We start from the raw sequence: 21157 nt of genomic DNA, 5'->3' as shown, positions 1-21157 counted from the left end.
TTGGTTTATGACGCCACGGTCCGTCGAAGTAGATATGGGCCGGTTAGCTCAGTTGGTTAGAGCGTCGTGCTAATAACGCGAATGTCGCGGGTTCGAGCCCCGTACTGGCACCCTGAATCGCCGCGATAGCTCAGTCGGGAGAGCGTCAGACTGAAGATCTGAAGGTCCCTGGCTCAATCCCGGGTCGCGGCAGCTTTGACGCCGGAATTTCTTTTGAGACCCGAGACCGCTTATCGCTTCACCGATAATATCGGAGTTTTTTCATAAAACATGCACTTGGAAATAATTGTAGGTAGCCTACCGGCCATTAGAAGTACTATTTTATCGGAATTTTTCGTCACGTTCCAGCATAGCAGTAGCAGAGTTGAACCAAACTTCCATATATTCCAAATTACATTAGAATGGGAATTTTCTACGGATTAGGTAAGAATTAAATCACTGAATTCGGGAAACTTGGAAATTGAAGCAAGTACATTTCATATCGAGTCAGAGTTCATTCCAACAAGCACGACGACGACAAATGTCGGTACAGCAAGCCTGGCCCGTTTCCCACGATACAGTTCTCCTGTAACTTTTCCAGGAAGCCCAAAAATGAGAATAGGATTAAAATTGGAACACGTAAAGATTTCAGATATGAGATTAGGATTGGACCCCAACGATACGGATTGGAACGTCAATTATCAAGAGTGTGCACTAGCCATTGTGGAGGACGGAGGACGATATTTCGATCTTTTGTAGCACATATGATTGCCGTGACTTCCAGTGCGTGTCGAACTAATTAATTTAATCAATAATCGTTAAATTAAAATGCGAATGGAATGGATTATATTCCCATCGTTTTAGGAATGCTGGAGTAATTTTCCTACGGTGTATACGAACATCCCTGGTTTAAGAGCTTTAATATATAATCCAGAGATTTTACCAAATAGAACAGGAAGACGCGTCAAAGTAGTTCTGCTGGGGCTTGAACCCAGGACCTCCTGCGTGTTAAGCAGACGTGATAACCACTACACTACGGAACTCGTCCGTACGCGTGCCATTTCATCGATGGATACAGATTGCACAGGTTTACACGTATTTTATGTTTAGTTCACAAACGGATCGTTTCATTATGTATGTATGGCGAATGCATTGTGGTATGGCATGCAAGGCATACAGCGACCAATGTTCTACGGACGCGCCACAATATCTGTGTTGGTTTACCAATCTTAACGCAAAATTCCCGACATAAAGGCTACATGCGGGATGTAGAAAACGATGCACTAATACGAAATTCATACAACGCATGCCAAATGCTTTCAACGAGATTTTTATGCGATCAGACATCGAAGACGAAAAATGTCAATACCTAGCAAGCTACTGACGATGTGTTGATTAAAATCAAGGTCGACTCTCTCGCGACCCGAAGAATCTGTTTGAACTTCCCGTTTCTACGTCTGTCATTGTAACTTTCTTGCTCGTAACGAGCGAGCTTGACGCCGAGAAAAATCGTCCCTATTTTGGGTTCTGAGAATATGGCAGGCCTCTGCAAGCTCAATTGCCCGTGTGTTCACAGATCATTATTAAGAACGCTTGAGAGTAAGAGGGGAATAACGAGATGTTGCCAATCGGCATATACGCTCATCCCGAGTATAGCTTTAATTCACGCATGGACGATTGTTCTGAATAAAATAGAAAAGATTGAAGACATAGTTCCGCTGGGGCTTGAACCCAGGACCTTCTGCGTGTGAAGCAGACGTGATAACCGCTACACTACGGAACTTGGACCGACCGTCACATATTCATCGATGTGCTCAAGTTAAACAGGTTTATAATGCTCTGCTGAATTTACCAGCCGATTATCAGAATGTGTATGCTTAGCACATCCCTTGTGAAAATACGGTGGGCTGTCCGGGACATACACGAACCAACGTTTTTCGTGCGCTTAATGGTCATACTAGAGTAAATCATCCGAGCAGTCTCCGACAGTGTTTTCCAGAGAATCCATCGTGGGACAAATCTTATCTTGAATTCAAACAAATTTGCGCAACATAAAGTCGACGTTTGTTCATGATCGTGCCATATTGTTGTAACTACTTTTCTGCAAGTCTCGCTTATTGGCTATTGCATCCAACCCAGTGACGTCCGAAAAGAAAAGAAATCCTACGCTCCTCGCTACTGAATTTAATTTTATCAACGAGAATTATGGTTTCGATTCTTATTTCAAACCTTTATTGGGCGTATCGCAGCGTACGAAACATATAGTGCAAAGTTACGACCGTTTCTTGAAAAGCATTTCCGAAATCATCATCCACCAACAATATTGTCACAAAGTTTAATGAAATTGGTACGGCCGAAGAAATACAAGGGTATCTTTAATATGATCGATATCAGGCATTTGAACTTTGACATATCAAATTTTGTTGTGACGTCATAATGATTGATACTCGAATACTCGACTCGAAGGATATCACGTGATTCGGAATCGAATCACTCAGGTACTCGATGTTGCTCAGCCCTAGTCGCAACCCATACTTCAAGAACCCCGTGGGTAGAACCTACTAAGGATAGTTTTCCAATGCGAACCTCTGGACATGATAGAGTTTGGCGTATGGTAAACGAAGTTGATCCGAACGTCCGAACGAGATTGTACTGTGACAGCGATCTCCCGGCATTCCATCAACAAACTGCAAACACTTCAAACCAAATAAAAGGAACATTTTTGAAATTTCCACGTCATTTATTGGTTTATGACGCCACGGTCCGTCGAAGTAGATATGGGCCGGTTAGCTCAGTTGGTTAGAGCGTCGTGCTAATAACGCGAATGTCGCGGGTTCGAGCCCCGTACTGGCCACCTGAATCGCCGCGATAGCTCAGTCGGGAGAGCGTCAGACTGAAGATCTGAAGGTCCCTGGTTCAATCCCGGGTCGCGGCAGCTTTGACGCCGGAATTTCTTTTGAGACCCGAGACCGCTTATCGCTTCACCGATAATATCGGAGTTTTTTTTATAAAACATGCACTTGGAAATAATTGTAGGTAGCCTACCGGCCATTAGAAGTACTATTTTATCGGAATTTTTCGTCACGTTCCAGCATAGCAGTAGCAGAGTTGAACCAAACTTCCATATATTCCAAATTACATTAGAATGGGAATTTTCTACGGATTAGGTAAGAATTAAATCACTGAATTCGGGAAACTTGGAAATTGAAGCAAGTACATTTCATATCGAGTCAGAGTTCATTCCAACAAGCACGACGACGACAAATGTCGGTACAGCAAGCCTGGCCCGTTTCCCACGATACAGTTCTCCTGTAACTTTTCCAGGAAGCCCAAAAATGAGAATAGGATTAAAATTGGAACACGTAAAGATTTCAGATATGAGATTAGGATTGGACCCCAACGATACGGATTGGAACGTCAATTAGCAAGAGTGTGCACTAGCCATTGTGGAGGACGGAGGACGATATTTCGATCTTTTGTAGCACATATGATTGCCGTGACTTCCAGTGCGTGTCGAACTAATTAATTTAATCAATAATCGTTAAATTAAAATGCGAATGGAATGGATTATATTCCCATCGTTTTAGGAATGCTGGAGTAATATTCCTACGGTGTATACGAACATCCCTGGTTTTAAAGCTTTAATATATAATCCAGAGATTTTACCAAATAGAACAGGAAGACGCGTCAAAGTAGTTCCGCTGGGGCTTGAACCCAGGACCTTCTGCGTGTTAAGCAGACGTGATAACCACTACACTACGGAACTTGGACCGACCGTCACATATTCATCGATGTGCTCAAGTTAAACAGGTTTATAATGCTCTGCTGAGTTTACCAGCCGATTATCAGAATGTGTATGCTTAGCACATCCCTTGTGAAAATACGGTGGGCTGTCCGGGACATACACGAACCAACGTTTTTCGTGCGCTTAACGGTCATACTAGAGTAAATCATCCGAGCAGTCTCCGACAGTGTTTTCCAGAGAATCCATCGTGGGACAAATCTTATCTTGAATTCAAACAAATTTGCGCAACATAAAGTCGACGTTTGTTCATGATCGTGCCATATTGTTGTAACTACTTTTCTGCCAGTCTCGCTTATTGGCTATTGCATCCAACCCAGTGACGTCCGAAAAGAAAAGAAATCCTACGCTCCTCGCTACTGAATTTAATTTTATCAACGAGAATTATGGTTTCGATTCTTATTTCAAACCTTTATTGGGCGTATCGCAGCGTACGAAACATATAGTGCAAAGTTACGACCGTTTCTTGAAAAGCATTTCCGAAATCATCATCCACCAACAATATTGTCACAAAGTTTAATGAAATTGGTACGGCCGAAGAAGTACAAGGGTATCTTTAATATGATCGATATCAGGCATTTGAACTTTGACATATCAAATTTTGTTGTGACGTCATAATGATTGATACTCGAATACTCGACTCGAAGCATATCACGTGATTCGGAATCGAATCACTCAGGTACTCGATGTTGCTCAGCCCTAGTCGCAACCCATACTTCAAGAACCCCGTGGGTAGAACCTACTAAGGATAGTTTTCCAATGCGAACCTCTGGACATGATAGAGTTTGGCGTATGGTAAACGAAGTTGATCCGAACGTCCGAACGAGATTGTACTGTGACAGCGATCTCCCGGCATTCCATCAACAAACTGCAAACACTTCAAACCAAATAAAAGGAACATTTTTGAAATTTCCACGTCATTTATTGGTTTATGACGCCACGGTCCGTCGAAGTAGATATGGGCCGGTTAGCTCAGTTGGTTAGAGCGTCGTGCTAATAACGCGAATGTCGCGGGTTCGAGCCCCGTACTGGCCACCTCAATCGCCGCGATAGCTCAGTCGGGAGAGCGTCAGACTGAAGATCTGAAGGTCCGTGGTTCAATCCCGGGTCGCGGCAGCTTTGACGCCGGAATTTCTTTTGAGACCCGAGACCGCTTATCGCTTCACCGATAATATCGGAGTTTTTTTTATAAAACATGCACTTGGAAATAATTGTAGGTAGCCTACCGGCCATTAGAAGTACTATTTTATCGGAATATTTCGTCACGTTCCAGCATAGCAGTAGCAGAGTTGAACCAAACTTCCATATATTCCAAATTACATTAGAATGGGAATTTTCTACGGATTAGGTAAGAATTAAATCACTGAATTCGGGAAACTTGGAAATTGAAGCAAGTACATTTCATATCGAGTCAGAGTTCATTCCAACAAGCACGACGACGACAAATGTCGGTACAGCAAGCCTGGCCCGTTTCCCACGATACAGTTCTCCTGTAACTTTTCCAGGAAGCCCAAAAATGAGAATAGGATTAAAATTGGAACACGTAAAGATTTCAGATATGAGATTAGGATTGGACCCCAACGATACGGATTGGAACGTCAATTATCAAGAGTGTGCACTAGCCATTGTGGAGGACAGAGGACGATATTTCGATCTTTTGTAGCACATATGATTGCCGTGACTTCCAGTGCGTGTCGAACTAATTAATTTAATCAATAATCGTTAAATTAAAATGCGAATGGAATGGATTATATTCCCATCGTTTTAGGAATGCTGGAGTAATTTTCCTACGGTGTATACGAACATCCCTGGTTTTAAAGCTTTAATATATAATCCAGAGATTTTACCAAATAGAACAGGAAGACGCGTCAAAGTAGTTCCGCTGGGGCTTGAACCCAGGACCTTCTGCGTGTTAAGCAGACGTGATAACCACTACACTACGGAACTTGGACCGACCGTCACATATTCATCGATGTGCTCAAGTTAAACAGGTTTATAATGCTCTGCTGAGTTTACCAGCCGATTATCAGAATGTGTATGCTTAGCACATCCCTTGTGAAAATACGGTGGGCTTTCCGGGACATACACGAACCAACGTTTTTCGTGCGCTTAACGGTCATACTAGAGTAAATCATCCGAGCAGTCTCCGACAGTGTTTTCCAGAGAATCCATCGTGGGACAAATCTTATCTTGAATTCAAACAAATTTGCGCAACATAAAGTCGACGTTTGTTCATGATCGTGCCATATTGTTGTAACTACTTTTCTGCATGTCTCGCTTATTGGCTATTGCATCCAACCCAGTGACGTCCGAAAAGAAAAGAAATCATACGCTCCTCGCTACTGAATTTAATTTTATCAACGAGAATCATGGTTTCGATTCTTATTTCAAACCTTTATTGGGCGTATCGCAACGTACGAAACATGTAGTGCAAAGTTACGACCGTTTCTTGAAAAGCATTTCCGAAATCATCATCCACCAACAATATTGTCACAAAGTTTAATGAAATTGGTACGGTCGAAGAAATACCAGGGTATCTTTAATATGATGGATATCAGGCATTTGAACTTTGACATATCAAATTTTGTTGTGACGTCATAATGATTGATACTCGAATACTCGACTCGAAGCATATCACGTGATTCGGAATCGAATCACTCAGGTACTCGATGTTGCTCAGCCGTAGTCGCAACCCATACTTCAAGAACCCCGTGGGTAGAACCTACTAAGGATAGTTTTCCAATGCGAACCTCTGGACATGATAGAGTTTGGCGTATGGTAAACGAAGTTGATCCGAACGTCCGAACGAGATTGTACTGTGACAGCGATCTCCCGGCATTCCATCAACAAACTGCAAACACTTCAAACCAAATAAAAGGAACATTTTTGAAATTTCCACGTCATTTATTGGTTTATGACGCCACGGTCCGTCGAAGTAGATATGGGCCGGTTAGCTCAGTTGGTTAGAGCGTCGTGCTAATAACGCGAATGTCGCGGGTTCGAGCCCCGTACTGGCCACCTGAATCGCCGCGATAGCTCAGTCGGGAGAGCGTCAGACTGAAGATCTGAAGGTCCCTGGTTCAATCCCGGGTCGCGGCAGCTTTGACGCCGGAATTTCTTTTGAGACCCGAGACCGCTTATCGCTTCACCGATAATATCGGAGATTTTTTATAAAACATGCACTTGGAAATAATTGTAGGTAGCCTACCGGCCATTAGAAGTACTATTTTATCGTAATTTTTCGTCACGTTCCAGCATAGCAGTAGCAGAGTTGAACCAAACTTCCATATATTCCAAATTACATTAGAATGGGAATTTTCTACGGATTAGGTAAGAATTAAATCACTGAATTCGGGAAACTTGGAAATTGAAGCAAGTACATTTCATATCGAGTCAGAGTTCATTCCAACAAGCACGACGACGACAAATGTCGGTACAGCAAGCCTGGCCCGTTTCCCACGATACAGTTCTCCTGTAACTTTTCCAGGAAGCCCAAAAATGAGAATAGGATTAAAATTGGAACACGTAAAGATTTCAGATATGAGATTAGGATTGGACCCCAACGATACGGATTGGAACGTCAATTATCAAGAGTGTGCACTAGCCATTGTGGATGACGGAGGACGATATTTCGATCTTTTGTAGCACATATGATTGCCGTGACTTCCAGTGCGTGTCGAACTAATTAATTTAATCAATAATCGTTAAATTAAAATGCGAATGGAATGGATTATATTCCCATCGTTTTAGGAATGCTGGAGTAATTTTCCTACGGTGTATACGAACATCCCTGGTTTTAAAGCTTTAATATATAATCCAGAGATTTTACCAAATAGAACAGGAAGACGCGTCAAAGTAGCTCCGCCGGGGCTTGAACCCAGGACCTTCTGCGTGTTAAGCAGACGTGATAACCACTACACTACGGAACTCGTCCGTACGCGTGCCATTTCATCGATGGATACAGATTGCACAGGTTTACACGTATTTTATGTTTAGTTCACAAACGGATCGTTTCATTATGTACGTACGGCGAATGCATTGTGGTATGGCATGCAAGGCATACAGCGACCAATGTTCTACGGACGCGCCACAATATCGGTGTTGGTTCACCAATCTTAACGCAAAATTCCCGACATAAAGGCTACATGCGGGATGTAGAAAACGATGCACTTATACGAAATTCATACAACGCATGCCAAATGCTTTCAACGAGATTTTCATGCGATCAGACATCGAAGACGAAAAATGTCAATACCTAGCAAGCTACTGACGATGTGTTGATTAAAATCAAGGTCGACTCTCTCGCGACCCGAAGAATCTGTTTGAACTTCCCGTTTCTACGTCTGTCATTGTAACTTTCTTGCTCGTAACGAGCGAGCTTGACGCCGAGAAAAATCGTCCCTATTTTGGGTTCTGAGAATATGGCAGGCCTCTGCAAGCTCAATTGCCCGTGTGTTCACAGATCATTATTAAGAACGCTTGAGAGTAAGAGGGGAATAACGAGATGTTGCCAATCGGCATATACGCTCATCCCGAGTATAGCTTTAATTCACGCATGGACGATTGTTCTGAATAAAATAGAAAAGATTGAAGACATAGTTCCGCTGGGGCTTGAACCCAGGACCTTCTGCGTGTGAAGCAGACGTGATAACCGCTACACTACGGAACTTGGACCGACCGTCACATATTCATCGATGTGCTCAAGTTAAACAGGTTTATAATGCTCTGCTGAATTTACCAGCCGATTATCAGAATGTGTATGCTTAGCACATCCCTTGTGAAAATACGGTGGGCTGTCCGGGACATACACGAACCAACGTTTTTCGTGCGCTTAATGGTCATACTAGAGTAAATCATCCGAGCAGTCTCCGACAGTGTTTTCCAGAGAATCCATCGTGGGACAAATCTTATCTTGAATTCAAACAAATTTGCGCAACATAAAGTCGACGTTTGTTCATGATCGTGCCATATTGTTGTAACTACTTTTCTGCAAGTCTCGCTTATTGGCTATTGCATCCAACCCAGTGACGTCCGAAAAGAAAAGAAATCCTACGCTCCTCGCTACTGAATTTAATTTTATCAACGAGAATTATGGTTTCGATTCTTATTTCAAACCTTTATTGGGCGTATCGCAGCGTACGAAACATATAGTGCAAAGTTACGACCGTTTCTTGAAAAGCATTTCCGAAATCATCATCCACCAACAATATTGTCACAAAGTTTAATGAAATTGGTACGGCCGAAGAAATACAAGGGTATCTTTAATATGATCGATATCAGGCATTTGAACTTTGACATATCAAATTTTGTTGTGACGTCATAATGATTGATACTCGAATACTCGACTCGAAGGATATCACGTGATTCGGAATCGAATCACTCAGGTACTCGATGTTGCTCAGCCCTAGTCGCAACCCATACTTCAAGAACCCCGTGGGTAGAACCTACTAAGGATAGTTTTCCAATGCGAACCTCTGGACATGATAGAGTTTGGCGTATGGTAAACGAAGTTGATCCGAACGTCCGAACGAGATTGTACTGTGACAGCGATCTCCCGGCATTCCATCAACAAACTGCAAACACTTCAAACCAAATAAAAGGAACATTTTTGAAATTTCCACGTCATTTATTGGTTTATGACGCCACGGTCCGTCGAAGTAGATATGGGCCGGTTAGCTCAGTTGGTTAGAGCGTCGTGCTAATAACGCGAATGTCGCGGGTTCGAGCCCCGTACTGGCCACCTGAATCGCCGCGATAGCTCAGTCGGGAGAGCGTCAGACTGAAGATCTGAAGGTCCCTGGTTCAATCCCGGGTCGCGGCAGCTTTGACGCCGGAATTTCTTTTGAGACCCGAGACCGCTTATCGCTTCACCGATAATATCGGAGTTTTTTTTATAAAACATGCACTTGGAAATAATTGTAGGTAGCCTACCGGCCATTAGAAGTACTATTTTATCGGAATTTTTCGTCACGTTCCAGCATAGCAGTAGCAGAGTTGAACCAAACTTCCATATATTCCAAATTACATTAGAATGGGAATTTTCTACGGATTAGGTAAGAATTAAATCACTGAATTCGGGAAACTTGGAAATTGAAGCAAGTACATTTCATATCGAGTCAGAGTTCATTCCAACAAGCACGACGACGACAAATGTCGGTACAGCAAGCCTGGCCCGTTTCCCACGATACAGTTCTCCTGTAACTTTTCCAGGAAGCCCAAAAATGAGAATAGGATTAAAATTGGAACACGTAAAGATTTCAGATATGAGATTAGGATTGGACCCCAACGATACGGATTGGAACGTCAATTAGCAAGAGTGTGCACTAGCCATTGTGGAGGACGGAGGACGATATTTCGATCTTTTGTAGCACATATGATTGCCGTGACTTCCAGTGCGTGTCGAACTAATTAATTTAATCAATAATCGTTAAATTAAAATGCGAATGGAATGGATTATATTCCCATCGTTTTAGGAATGCTGGAGTAATATTCCTACGGTGTATACGAACATCCCTGGTTTTAAAGCTTTAATATATAATCCAGAGATTTTACCAAATAGAACAGGAAGACGCGTCAAAGTAGTTCCGCTGGGGCTTGAACCCAGGACCTTCTGCGTGTTAAGCAGACGTGATAACCACTACACTACGGAACTTGGACCGACCGTCACATATTCATCGATGTGCTCAAGTTAAACAGGTTTATAATGCTCTGCTGAGTTTACCAGCCGATTATCAGAATGTGTATGCTTAGCACATCCCTTGTGAAAATACGGTGGGCTGTCCGGGACATACACGAACCAACGTTTTTCGTGCGCTTAACGGTCATACTAGAGTAAATCATCCGAGCAGTCTCCGACAGTGTTTTCCAGAGAATCCATCGTGGGACAAATCTTATCTTGAATTCAAACAAATTTGCGCAACATAAAGTCGACGTTTGTTCATGATCGTGCCATATTGTTGTAACTACTTTTCTGCCAGTCTCGCTTATTGGCTATTGCATCCAACCCAGTGACGTCCGAAAAGAAAAGAAATCCTACGCTCCTCGCTACTGAATTTAATTTTATCAACGAGAATTATGGTTTCGATTCTTATTTCAAACCTTTATTGGGCGTATCGCAGCGTACGAAACATATAGTGCAAAGTTACGACCGTTTCTTGAAAAGCATTTCCGAAATCATCATCCACCAACAATATTGTCACAAAGTTTAATGAAATTGGTACGGCCGAAGAAGTACAAGGGTATCTTTAATATGATCGATATCAGGCATTTGAACTTTGACATATCAAATTTTGTTGTGACGTCATAATGATTGATACTCGAATACTCGACTCGAAGCATATCACGTGATTCGGAATCGAATCACTCAGGTACTCGATGTTGCTCAGCCCTAGTCGCAACCCATACTTCAAGAACCCCGTGGGTAGAACCTACTAAGGATAGTTTTCCAATGCGAACCTCTGGACATGATAGAGTTTGGCGTATGGTAAACGAAGTTGATCCGAACGTCCGAACGAGATTGTACTGTGACAGCGATCTCCCGGCATTCCATCAACAAACTGCAAACACTTCAAACCAAATAAAAGGAACATTTTTGAAATTTCCACGTCATTTATTGGTTTATGACGCCACGGTCCGTCGAAGTAGATATGGGCCGGTTAGCTCAGTTGGTTAGAGCGTCGTGCTAATAACGCGAATGTCGCGGGTTCGAGCCCCGTACTGGCCACCTCAATCGCCGCGATAGCTCAGTCGGGAGAGCGTCAGACTGAAGATCTGAAGGTCCGTGGTTCAATCCCGGGTCGCGGCAGCTTTGACGCCGGAATTTCTTTTGAGACCCGAGACCGCTTATCGCTTCACCGATAATATCGGAGTTTTTTTTATAAAACATGCACTTGGAAATAATTGTAGGTAGCCTACCGGCCATTAGAAGTACTATTTTATCGGAATATTTCGTCACGTTCCAGCATAGCAGTAGCAGAGTTGAACCAAACTTCCATATATTCCAAATTACATTAGAATGGGAATTTTCTACGGATTAGGTAAGAATTAAATCACTGAATTCGGGAAACTTGGAAATTGAAGCAAGTACATTTCATATCGAGTCAGAGTTCATTCCAACAAGCACGACGACGACAAATGTCGGTACAGCAAGCCTGGCCCGTTTCCCACGATACAGTTCTCCTGTAACTTTTCCAGGAAGCCCAAAAATGAGAATAGGATTAAAATTGGAACACGTAAAGATTTCAGATATGAGATTAGGATTGGACCCCAACGATACGGATTGGAACGTCAATTATCAAGAGTGTGCACTAGCCATTGTGGAGGACAGAGGACGATATTTCGATCTTTTGTAGCACATATGATTGCCGTGACTTCCAGTGCGTGTCGAACTAATTAATTTAATCAATAATCGTTAAATTAAAATGCGAATGGAATGGATTATATTCCCATCGTTTTAGGAATGCTGGAGTAATTTTCCTACGGTGTATACGAACATCCCTGGTTTTAAAGCTTTAATATATAATCCAGAGATTTTACCAAATAGAACAGGAAGACGCGTCAAAGTAGTTCCGCTGGGGCTTGAACCCAGGACCTTCTGCGTGTTAAGCAGACGTGATAACCACTACACTACGGAACTTGGACCGACCGTCACATATTCATCGATGTGCTCAAGTTAAACAGGTTTATAATGCTCTGCTGAGTTTACCAGCCGATTATCAGAATGTGTATGCTTAGCACATCCCTTGTGAAAATACGGTGGGCTTTCCGGGACATACACGAACCAACGTTTTTCGTGCGCTTAACGGTCATACTAGAGTAAATCATCCGAGCAGTCTCCGACAGTGTTTTCCAGAGAATCCATCGTGGGACAAATCTTATCTTGAATTCAAACAAATTTGCGCAACATAAAGTCGACGTTTGTTCATGATCGTGCCATATTGTTGTAACTACTTTTCTGCATGTCTCGCTTATTGGCTATTGCATCCAACCCAGTGACGTCCGAAAAGAAAAGAAATCATACGCTCCTCGCTACTGAATTTAATTTTATCAACGAGAATCATGGTTTCGATTCTTATTTCAAACCTTTATTGGGCGTATCGCAACGTACGAAACATGTAGTGCAAAGTTACGACCGTTTCTTGAAAAGCATTTCCGAAATCATCATCCACCAACAATATTGTCACAAAGTTTAATGAAATTGGTACGGTCGAAGAAATACCAGGGTATCTTTAATATGATGGATATCAGGCATTTGAACTTTGACATATCAAATTTTGTTGTGACGTCATAATGATTGATACTCGAATACTCGACTCGAAGCATATCACGTGATTCGGAATCGAATCACTCAGGTACTCGATGTTGCTCAGCCGTAGTCGCAACCCATACTTCAAGAACCCCGTGGGTAGAACCTACTAAGGATAGTTTTCCAATGCGAACCTCTGGACATGATAGAGTTTGGCGTATGGTAAACGAAGTTGATCCGAACGTCCGAACGAGATTGTACTGTGACAGCGATCTCCCGGCATTCCATCAACAAACTGCAAACACTTCAAACCAAATAAAAGGAACATTTTTGAAATTTCCACGTCATTTATTGGTTTATGACGCCACGGTCCGTCGAAGTAGATATGGGCCGGTTAGCTCAGTTGGTTAGAGCGTCGTGCTAATAACGCGAATGTCGCGGGTTCGAGCCCCGTACTGGCCACCTGAATCGCCGCGATAGCTCAGTCGGGAGAGCGTCAGACTGAAGATCTGAAGGTCCCTGGTTCAATCCCGGGTCGCGGCAGCTTTGACGCCGGAATTTCTTTTGAGACCCGAGACCGCTTATCGCTTCACCGATAATATCGGAGATTTTTTATAAAACATGCACTTGGAAATAATTGTAGGTAGCCTACCGGCCATTAGAAGTACTATTTTATCGTAATTTTTCGTCACGTTCCAGCATAGCAGTAGCAGAGTTGAACCAAACTTCCATATATTCCAAATTACATTAGAATGGGAATTTTCTACGGATTAGGTAAGAATTAAATCACTGAATTCGGGAAACTTGGAAATTGAAGCAAGTACATTTCATATCGAGTCAGAGTTCATTCCAACAAGCACGACGACGACAAATGTCGGTACAGCAAGCCTGGCCCGTTTCCCACGATACAGTTCTCCTGTAACTTTTCCAGGAAGCCCAAAAATGAGAATAGGATTAAAATTGGAACACGTAAAGATTTCAGATATGAGATTAGGATTGGACCCCAACGATACGGATTGGAACGTCAATTATCAAGAGTGTGCACTAGCCATTGTGGATGACGGAGGACGATATTTCGATCTTTTGTAGCACATATGATTGCCGTGACTTCCAGTGCGTGTCGAACTAATTAATTTAATCAATAATCGTTAAATTAAAATGCGAATGGAATGGATTATATTCCCATCGTTTTAGGAATGCTGGAGTAATTTTCCTACGGTGTATACGAACATCCCTGGTTTTAAAGCTTTAATATATAATCCAGAGATTTTACCAAATAGAACAGGAAGACGCGTCAAAGTAGCTCCGCCGGGGCTTGAACCCAGGACCTTCTGCGTGTTAAGCAGACGTGATAACCACTACACTACGGAACTCGTCCGTACGCGTGCCATTTCATCGATGGATACAGATTGCACAGGTTTACACGTATTTTATGTTTAGTTCACAAACGGATCGTTTCATTATGTACGTACGGCGAATGCATTGTGGTATGGCATGCAAGGCATACAGCGACCAATGTTCTACGGACGCGCCACAATATCGGTGTTGGTTCACCAATCTTAACGCAAAATTCCCGACATAAAGGCTACATGCGGGATGTAGAAAACGATGCACTTATACGAAATTCATACAACGCATGCCAAATGCTTTCAACGAGATTTTCATGCGATCAGACATCGAAGACGAAAAATGTCAATACCTAGCAAGCTACTGACGATGTGTTGATTAAAATCAAGGTCGACTCTCTCGCGACCCGAAGAATCTGTTTGAACTTCCCGTTTCTACGTCTGTCATTGTAACTTTCTTGCTCGTAACGACCGAGCTTGACGCCGAGAAAAATCGTCCCTATTTTGGGTTCTGAGAATATGGCAGAACGAGATGTTGCCAATCGGCATATACGCTCATCCCGAGTATAGCTTTAATTCACGCATGGACGATTGTTCTGAATAAAATAGAAAAGATTGAAGAGATAGTCCCGCTGGGGCTTGAACCCAGGACCTTCTGCGTGTTAAGCAGACGTGATAACCACTACACTGCGGAACTCGTCCGTACGCGTGCCATTTCATCGATGGATACAGATTGCACAGGTTTACACGTATTTTATGTTTAGTTCACAAACGGATCGTTTCATTATGTATGTACGGCGAATGCATTGTGGTATGGCATGCAAGGCATACAGCGACCAATGTTCTACGGACGCGCCACAATATCGGTGTTGGTTTACCAATCTTAACGCAAAATTCCCGACATAAAGGCTACATGCGGGATGTAGAAAACGATGCACTAATACGAAATTCATACAACGCATGCGAAATGCTTTCAACGAGATTTTTATGCGATCAGACATCGAAGACGAAAAATGTCAATACCTAGCAAGCTACTGGCGATGTGTTGATTAAAATCAAGGTCGACTCTCTCGCGACCCGAAGAATCTGTTTGAACTTCCCGTTTCTACGTCTGCTATTGTAACTTTCTTGCTCGTAACGACCGAGCTTGACGCCGAGAAAAATCGTCCCTATTTTGGGTTCTGAGAATATGGCAGAACGAGATGTTGCCAATCGGCATATACGCTCATTCCGAGTATAGCTTCAATTCACGCATGGACGATTGTTCTGAATAAAATAGAAAAGATAGAAGACATAGTTCCGCTGGCGCTTGAACCCAGGACCTTCTGCGTGTGAAGCAGACGTGATAACCGCTACACTACGGATCTTGGACCGACCGTCACATATTCATCGATGTGCTCAAGTTAAACAGGTTTATAATGCTCTGCTGAATTTACCAGCCGATTATCAGAATGTGTATGCTTAGCACATCCCTTGTGAAAATACGGGGGGCTGTCCGGGACATACACAAACCAACGTTTTTCGTGCGCTTAATGGTCATACTAGAGTAAATCATCCGAGCAGTCTCCGACAGTGTTTTCCAGAGAATCCATTGTGGGACAAATCTTATCTTGAATTCAAACAAATTTGCGCAACATAAAGTCGACGTTTGTTCATGATCGTGCCATATTGTTGTAACTACTTTTCTGCAAGTCTCGCTTATTGGCTATTGCATCCAACCCAGTGACGTCCGAAAAGAAAAGAAATCATACGCTCCTCGCTACTGAATTTAATTTTATCAACGAGAATTATGGTTTCGATTCTTATTTCAAACCTTTATTGGGCGTATCGCAGCGTACGAAACATATAGTGCAAAGTTACGACCGTTTCTTGAAAAGCATTTCCGAAATCATCATCCACCAACAATATTGTCACAAAGTTTAATGAAATTGGTACGGCCGAAGAAATACAAGGGTATCTTTAATATGATGGATATCAGGCATTTGAACTTTGACATATCAAATTTTGTTGTGACGTCATAATGATTGATACTCGAATACTCGACTCGAAGCATATCACGTGATTCGGAATCGAATCACCCAGGTACTCGATGTTGCTCAGCCCTAGTCGCAACCCATACTTCAAGAACCCCGTGGGTAGAACCTACTAAGGATAGTTTTCCAATGCGAACCTCTGGACATGATAGAGTTTGGCGTATGGTAAACGAAGTTGATCCGAACGTCCGAACGAGATTGTACTGTGACAGCGATCTCCCGGCATTCCATCAACAAACTGCAAACACTTCAAACCAAATAAAAGGAACATTTTTGAAATTTCCACGTCATTTATTGGTTTATGACGCCACGGTCCGTCGAGGTAGATATGGGCCGGTTAGCTCAGTTGGTTAGAGCGTCGTGCTAATAACGCGAATGTCGCGGGTTCGAGCCCCGTACTGGCCACCTGAATCGCCGCGATAGCTCAGTCGGGAGAGCGTCAGACTGAAGATCTGAAGGTCCCTGGTTCAATCCCGGGTCGCGGCAGCTTTGACGCCGGAATTTCTTTTGAGACCCGAGACCGCTTATCGCTTCACCGATAATATCGGTTTTTTTTTATAAAACATGCACTTGGAAATAATTGTAGGTAGCCTACCGGCCATTAGAAGTACTATTTTATCGGAATTTTTCGTCACGTTCCAGCATAGCAGTAGCAGAGTTGAACCAAACTTCCATATATTCCAAATTACATTAGAATGGGAATTTTCTACGGATTAGGTTAGAATTAAATCACTGAATTCGGGAAACTTGGAAATTGAAGCAAGTACATTTCATATCGAGTCAGAGTTCATTCCAACAAGCACGACGACGACAAATGTCGGTACAGCAAGCCTGGCCCGTTTCCCACGATACAGTTCTCCTGTAACTTTTCCAGGAAGCCCAAAAATGAGAATAGGATTAAAATTGGAACACGTAAAGATTTCAGATATGAGATTAGGATTGGACCCCAACGATACGGATTGGAACGTTAATTATCAAGAGTGTGCACTAGCCATTGTGGAGGACGGAGGACGATATTTCGATCTTTTGTAGCACATATGATTGCCGTGACTTCCAGTGCGTGTCGAACTAATTAATTCAATCAATAATCGTTAAATTAAAATGCGAATGGAATGGATTATATTCCCATCGTTTTAGGAATGCTGGAGTAATTTTCCTACGGTGTATACGAACATCCCTGGTTTTAAAGCTTTAATTTATAATCCAGAGATTTTACCAAATAGAACAGGAAGACGCGTCAAAGTAGTTCTGCTGGGGCTTGAACCCAGGACCTTCTGCGTGTTAAGCAGACGTGATAACCACTACACTACGGAACTCGTCCGTACGCGTGCCATTTCATCGATGGATACAGATTGCACAGGTTTACACGTATTTTATGTTTAGTTCACAAACGGATCATTTCATTATGTATGTACGGCGAATGCATTGTGGTATGGCATGCAAGGCATACAGCGACCAATGTTCTACGGACGCACCACAATATCGGTGTTGGTTTACCAATCTTAACGCAAAATTCCCGACATAAAGGCTACATGCGGGATGTAGAAAACGATGCACTAATACGAAATTCATACAACGCATGCCAAATGCTTTCAACGAGATTTTTATGCGATCAGACATCGAAGACGAAAAATGTCAATACCTAGCAAGCTACTGACGATGTGTTGATTAAAATCAAGGTCGACTCTCTCGCGACCCGAAGAATCTGTTTGAACTTCCCGTTTCTACGTCTGCTATTGTAACTTTCTTGCTCGTAACGACCGAGCTTGACGCCGAGAAAAATCGTCCCTATTTTGGGTTCTGAGAATATGGCAGGCCTCCGCAAGCTCAATTGCCCGTGTGTTCACAGATCATTATTAAGAACGCTTGAGAGTAAGAGGGGAATAACGAGATGTTGCCAATCGGCATATACGCTCATCCCGAGTATAGCTTTAATTCACGCATGGACGATTGTTCTGAATAAAATAGAAAAGATAGAAGACATAGTTCCGCTGGGGCTTGAACCCAGGACCTTCTGCGTGTGAAGCAGACGTGATAACCGCTACACTACGGAACTCGTCCGTACGCGTGCCATTTCATCGATGGTTACAGATTGCACAGGTTTACACGTATTTTATGTTTAGTTCACAAACGGATCGTTTCATTATGTATGTACGGCGAATGCATTGTGGTATGGCATGCAAGGCATACAGCGACCAATGTTCTACGGACGCGCCACAATATCGGTGTTGGTTTACCAATCTTAACGCAAAATTCCCGACATAAAGGCTACATGCGGGATGTAGAAAACGATGCACTAATACGAAATTCATACAACGCATGCCAAATGCTTTCAACAAGATTTTTATGCGATCAGACATCGAAGACGAAAAATGTCAATACCTAGCAAGCTACTGACGATGTGTTGATTAAAATCAAGGTCGACTCTCTCGCGACCCGAAGAATCTGTTTGAACTTCCCGTTTCTACGTCTGTCATTGTAACTTTCTTGCTCGTAACGACCGAGCTTGACGCCGAGAAAAATCGTCCCTATTTTGGGTTCTGAGAATATGGCAGAACGAGATGTTGCCAATCGGCATATACGCTCATCCCGAGTATAGCTTTAATTCACGCATGGACGATTGTTCTGAATAAAATAGAAAAGATTGAAGACATAGTTCCGCTGGGGCTTGAACCCAGGACCTTCTGCGAGTGAAGCAGACGTGATAACCGCTACACTACGGAACTTGGACCGACCGTCACATATTCATCGATGTGCTCAAGTTAAACAGGTTTATAATGCTATGCTGAATTTACCAGCCGATTATCAGAATGTGTATGCTTAGCACATCTCTTGTGAAAATACGGTGGGCTGTCCGGGACATACACGAACCAACGTTTTTCGTGCGCTTAATGGTCATACTAGAGTAAATCATCCGAGCAGTCTCCGACAGTGTTTTCCAGAGAATCCATTGTGGGACAAATCTTATCTTGAATTCAAACAAATTTGCGCAAAATAAAGTCGACGTTTGTTCATGATCGTGCCATATTGTTGTAACTACTTTTCTGCAAGTCTCGCTTGTTGGCTATTGCATCCAACCCAGTGACGTCCGAAAAGAAAAGAAATCATACGCTCCTCGCTACTGAATTTCATTTTATCAACGAGAATTATGGTTTCGATTCTTATTTCAAACCTTTATTGGGCGTATCGCAGCGTACGAAACATATAGTGCAAAGTTACGACCGTTTCTTGAAAAGCATTTCCGAAATCATCATCCACCAACAATATTGTCACAAAGTTTAATGAAATTGGTACGGCCGAAGAAATACAAGGGTATCTTTAATATGATGGATATCAGGCATTTGAACTTTGACATATCAAATTTTGTTGTGACGTCATAATGATTGATACTCGAATACTCGACTCGAAGCATATCACGTGATTCGGAATCGAATCACTCAGGTACTCGATGTTGCTCAGCCCTAGTCGCAACCCATACTTCAAGAACCCCGTGGGTAGAACCTACTAAGGATACTTTTCCAATGCGAAATTATATGATAGAGTTTGGCGTATGGTAAACGAAGTTGATCCGAACGTCCGAACGAGATTGTACTGTGACAGCGATCTCCCGGCATTCCATCAACAAACTGCAAACACTTCAAACCAAATAAAAGGAACATTTTTGAAATTTCCACATCATTTATTGGTTTATGACGCCACGGTCCGTCGAGGTAGATATGGGCCGGTTAGCTCAGTTGGTTAGAGCGTCGTGCTAATAACGCGAATGTCGCGGGTTCGAGCCCCGTACTGGCCACCTGAATCGCCGCGATAGCTCAGTCGGGAGAGCGTCAGACTGAAGATCTGAAGGTCCCTGGTTCAATCCCGGGTCGCGGCAGCTTTGACGCCGGAATTTCTTTTGAGACCCGAGACCGCTTATCGCTTCACCGATAATATCGTTTTTTTTTTATAAAACATGCACTTGGAAATAATTGTAGGTAGCCTACCGGCCATTAGAAGTACTATTTTATCGGAATTTTTCGTCACGTTCCAGCATAGCAGTAGCAGAGTTGAACCAAACTTCCATATATTCCAAATTACATTAGAATGGGAATTTTCTACGGATTAGGTTAGAATTAAATCACTGAATTCGGGAAACTTGGAAATTGAAGCAAGTACATTTCATATCGAGTCAGAGTTCATTCCAACAAGCACGACGACGACAAATGTCGGTACAGCAAGCCTGGCCCGTTTCCCACGATACAGTTCTCCTGTAACTTTTCCAGGAAGCCCAAAAATAAGAATAGGATTAAAATTGGAACACGTAAAGATTTCAGATATGAGATTAGGATTGGACCCCAACGATACGGATTGGAACGGTAATTATCAAGAGTGTGCACTAGCCATTGTGGAGGACGGAGGACGATATTTCGATCTTTTGTAGCACATATGATTGCCGTGACTTCCAGTGCGTGTCGAACTAATTAATTTAATCAATAATCGTTAAATTAAAATGCGAATGGAATGGATTATATTCCCATCGTTTTAGGAATGCTGGAGTAATTTTCCTACGGTGTATACGAACATCCCTGGTTTTAAAGCTTTAAATTATAATCCAGAGATTTTACCAAATAGAACAGGAAGACGCGTCAAAGTAGTTCTGCTGGGGCTTGAACCCAGGACCTTCTGCGTGTTAAGCAGACGTGATAACCACTACACTACGGAACTCGTCCGTACGCGTGCCATTTCATCGATGGATACAGATTGCACAGGTTTA

At 42.7% G+C, this 21157-nt stretch overlaps 1 protein-coding gene and 24 non-coding genes across 25 annotated transcripts in view; 15 read left to right on the top strand and 10 right to left on the bottom strand.

Annotated features, from left to right (window-relative positions):
* The window catches only part of LOC145452822 (uncharacterized), a 345136-nt gene that overhangs the window by 93850 nt on the left and 230129 nt on the right, over positions 1-21157 (top strand). The window lies entirely within an intron of this gene.
* On the bottom strand, positions 1690-1762 carry Trnav-cac (transfer RNA valine (anticodon CAC)). Its single transcript has one exon. It is a non-coding gene; the product is annotated as a tRNA-Val (tRNA).
* On the top strand, positions 2760-2833 carry Trnai-aau (transfer RNA isoleucine (anticodon AAU)). The gene has a single exon. It is a non-coding gene; the product is annotated as a tRNA-Ile (tRNA).
* Positions 2842-2914, top strand: Trnaf-gaa (transfer RNA phenylalanine (anticodon GAA)). The gene has a single exon. It is a non-coding gene; the product is annotated as a tRNA-Phe (tRNA).
* Positions 3673-3745, bottom strand: Trnav-aac (transfer RNA valine (anticodon AAC)). Its single transcript has one exon. It is a non-coding gene; the product is annotated as a tRNA-Val (tRNA).
* Trnai-aau (transfer RNA isoleucine (anticodon AAU)) lies at positions 4743-4816 on the top strand. Its single transcript has one exon. It is a non-coding gene; the product is annotated as a tRNA-Ile (tRNA).
* On the bottom strand, positions 5656-5728 carry Trnav-aac (transfer RNA valine (anticodon AAC)). Its single transcript has one exon. It is a non-coding gene; the product is annotated as a tRNA-Val (tRNA).
* Trnai-aau (transfer RNA isoleucine (anticodon AAU)) lies at positions 6726-6799 on the top strand. Its single transcript has one exon. It is a non-coding gene; the product is annotated as a tRNA-Ile (tRNA).
* On the top strand, positions 6808-6880 carry Trnaf-gaa (transfer RNA phenylalanine (anticodon GAA)). Its single transcript has one exon. It is a non-coding gene; the product is annotated as a tRNA-Phe (tRNA).
* Positions 7638-7710, bottom strand: Trnav-aac (transfer RNA valine (anticodon AAC)). Its single transcript has one exon. It is a non-coding gene; the product is annotated as a tRNA-Val (tRNA).
* On the bottom strand, positions 8378-8450 carry Trnav-cac (transfer RNA valine (anticodon CAC)). Its single transcript has one exon. It is a non-coding gene; the product is annotated as a tRNA-Val (tRNA).
* Positions 9448-9521, top strand: Trnai-aau (transfer RNA isoleucine (anticodon AAU)). The gene has a single exon. It is a non-coding gene; the product is annotated as a tRNA-Ile (tRNA).
* On the top strand, positions 9530-9602 carry Trnaf-gaa (transfer RNA phenylalanine (anticodon GAA)). Its single transcript has one exon. It is a non-coding gene; the product is annotated as a tRNA-Phe (tRNA).
* On the bottom strand, positions 10361-10433 carry Trnav-aac (transfer RNA valine (anticodon AAC)). Its single transcript has one exon. It is a non-coding gene; the product is annotated as a tRNA-Val (tRNA).
* Trnai-aau (transfer RNA isoleucine (anticodon AAU)) lies at positions 11431-11504 on the top strand. The gene has a single exon. It is a non-coding gene; the product is annotated as a tRNA-Ile (tRNA).
* Trnav-aac (transfer RNA valine (anticodon AAC)) lies at positions 12344-12416 on the bottom strand. The gene has a single exon. It is a non-coding gene; the product is annotated as a tRNA-Val (tRNA).
* Trnai-aau (transfer RNA isoleucine (anticodon AAU)) lies at positions 13414-13487 on the top strand. Its single transcript has one exon. It is a non-coding gene; the product is annotated as a tRNA-Ile (tRNA).
* Trnaf-gaa (transfer RNA phenylalanine (anticodon GAA)) lies at positions 13496-13568 on the top strand. Its single transcript has one exon. It is a non-coding gene; the product is annotated as a tRNA-Phe (tRNA).
* Trnav-aac (transfer RNA valine (anticodon AAC)) lies at positions 14326-14398 on the bottom strand. The gene has a single exon. It is a non-coding gene; the product is annotated as a tRNA-Val (tRNA).
* Trnai-aau (transfer RNA isoleucine (anticodon AAU)) lies at positions 16736-16809 on the top strand. The gene has a single exon. It is a non-coding gene; the product is annotated as a tRNA-Ile (tRNA).
* Trnaf-gaa (transfer RNA phenylalanine (anticodon GAA)) lies at positions 16818-16890 on the top strand. The gene has a single exon. It is a non-coding gene; the product is annotated as a tRNA-Phe (tRNA).
* Trnav-cac (transfer RNA valine (anticodon CAC)) lies at positions 18388-18460 on the bottom strand. The gene has a single exon. It is a non-coding gene; the product is annotated as a tRNA-Val (tRNA).
* Trnav-cac (transfer RNA valine (anticodon CAC)) lies at positions 19058-19130 on the bottom strand. Its single transcript has one exon. It is a non-coding gene; the product is annotated as a tRNA-Val (tRNA).
* On the top strand, positions 20124-20197 carry Trnai-aau (transfer RNA isoleucine (anticodon AAU)). Its single transcript has one exon. It is a non-coding gene; the product is annotated as a tRNA-Ile (tRNA).
* Trnaf-gaa (transfer RNA phenylalanine (anticodon GAA)) lies at positions 20206-20278 on the top strand. The gene has a single exon. It is a non-coding gene; the product is annotated as a tRNA-Phe (tRNA).

This window comes from Botryllus schlosseri, chromosome 12 (assembly GCF_051294905.1).
Source record: "Botryllus schlosseri isolate E-star chromosome 12, Bs_hap1, whole genome shotgun sequence".
Lineage (NCBI taxonomy): Eukaryota > Metazoa > Chordata > Ascidiacea > Stolidobranchia > Styelidae > Botryllus > Botryllus schlosseri.
The sequence above is the reverse complement of the archived record's forward strand: the minus strand, read 5'-3'. Positions and strand labels throughout refer to the sequence as shown.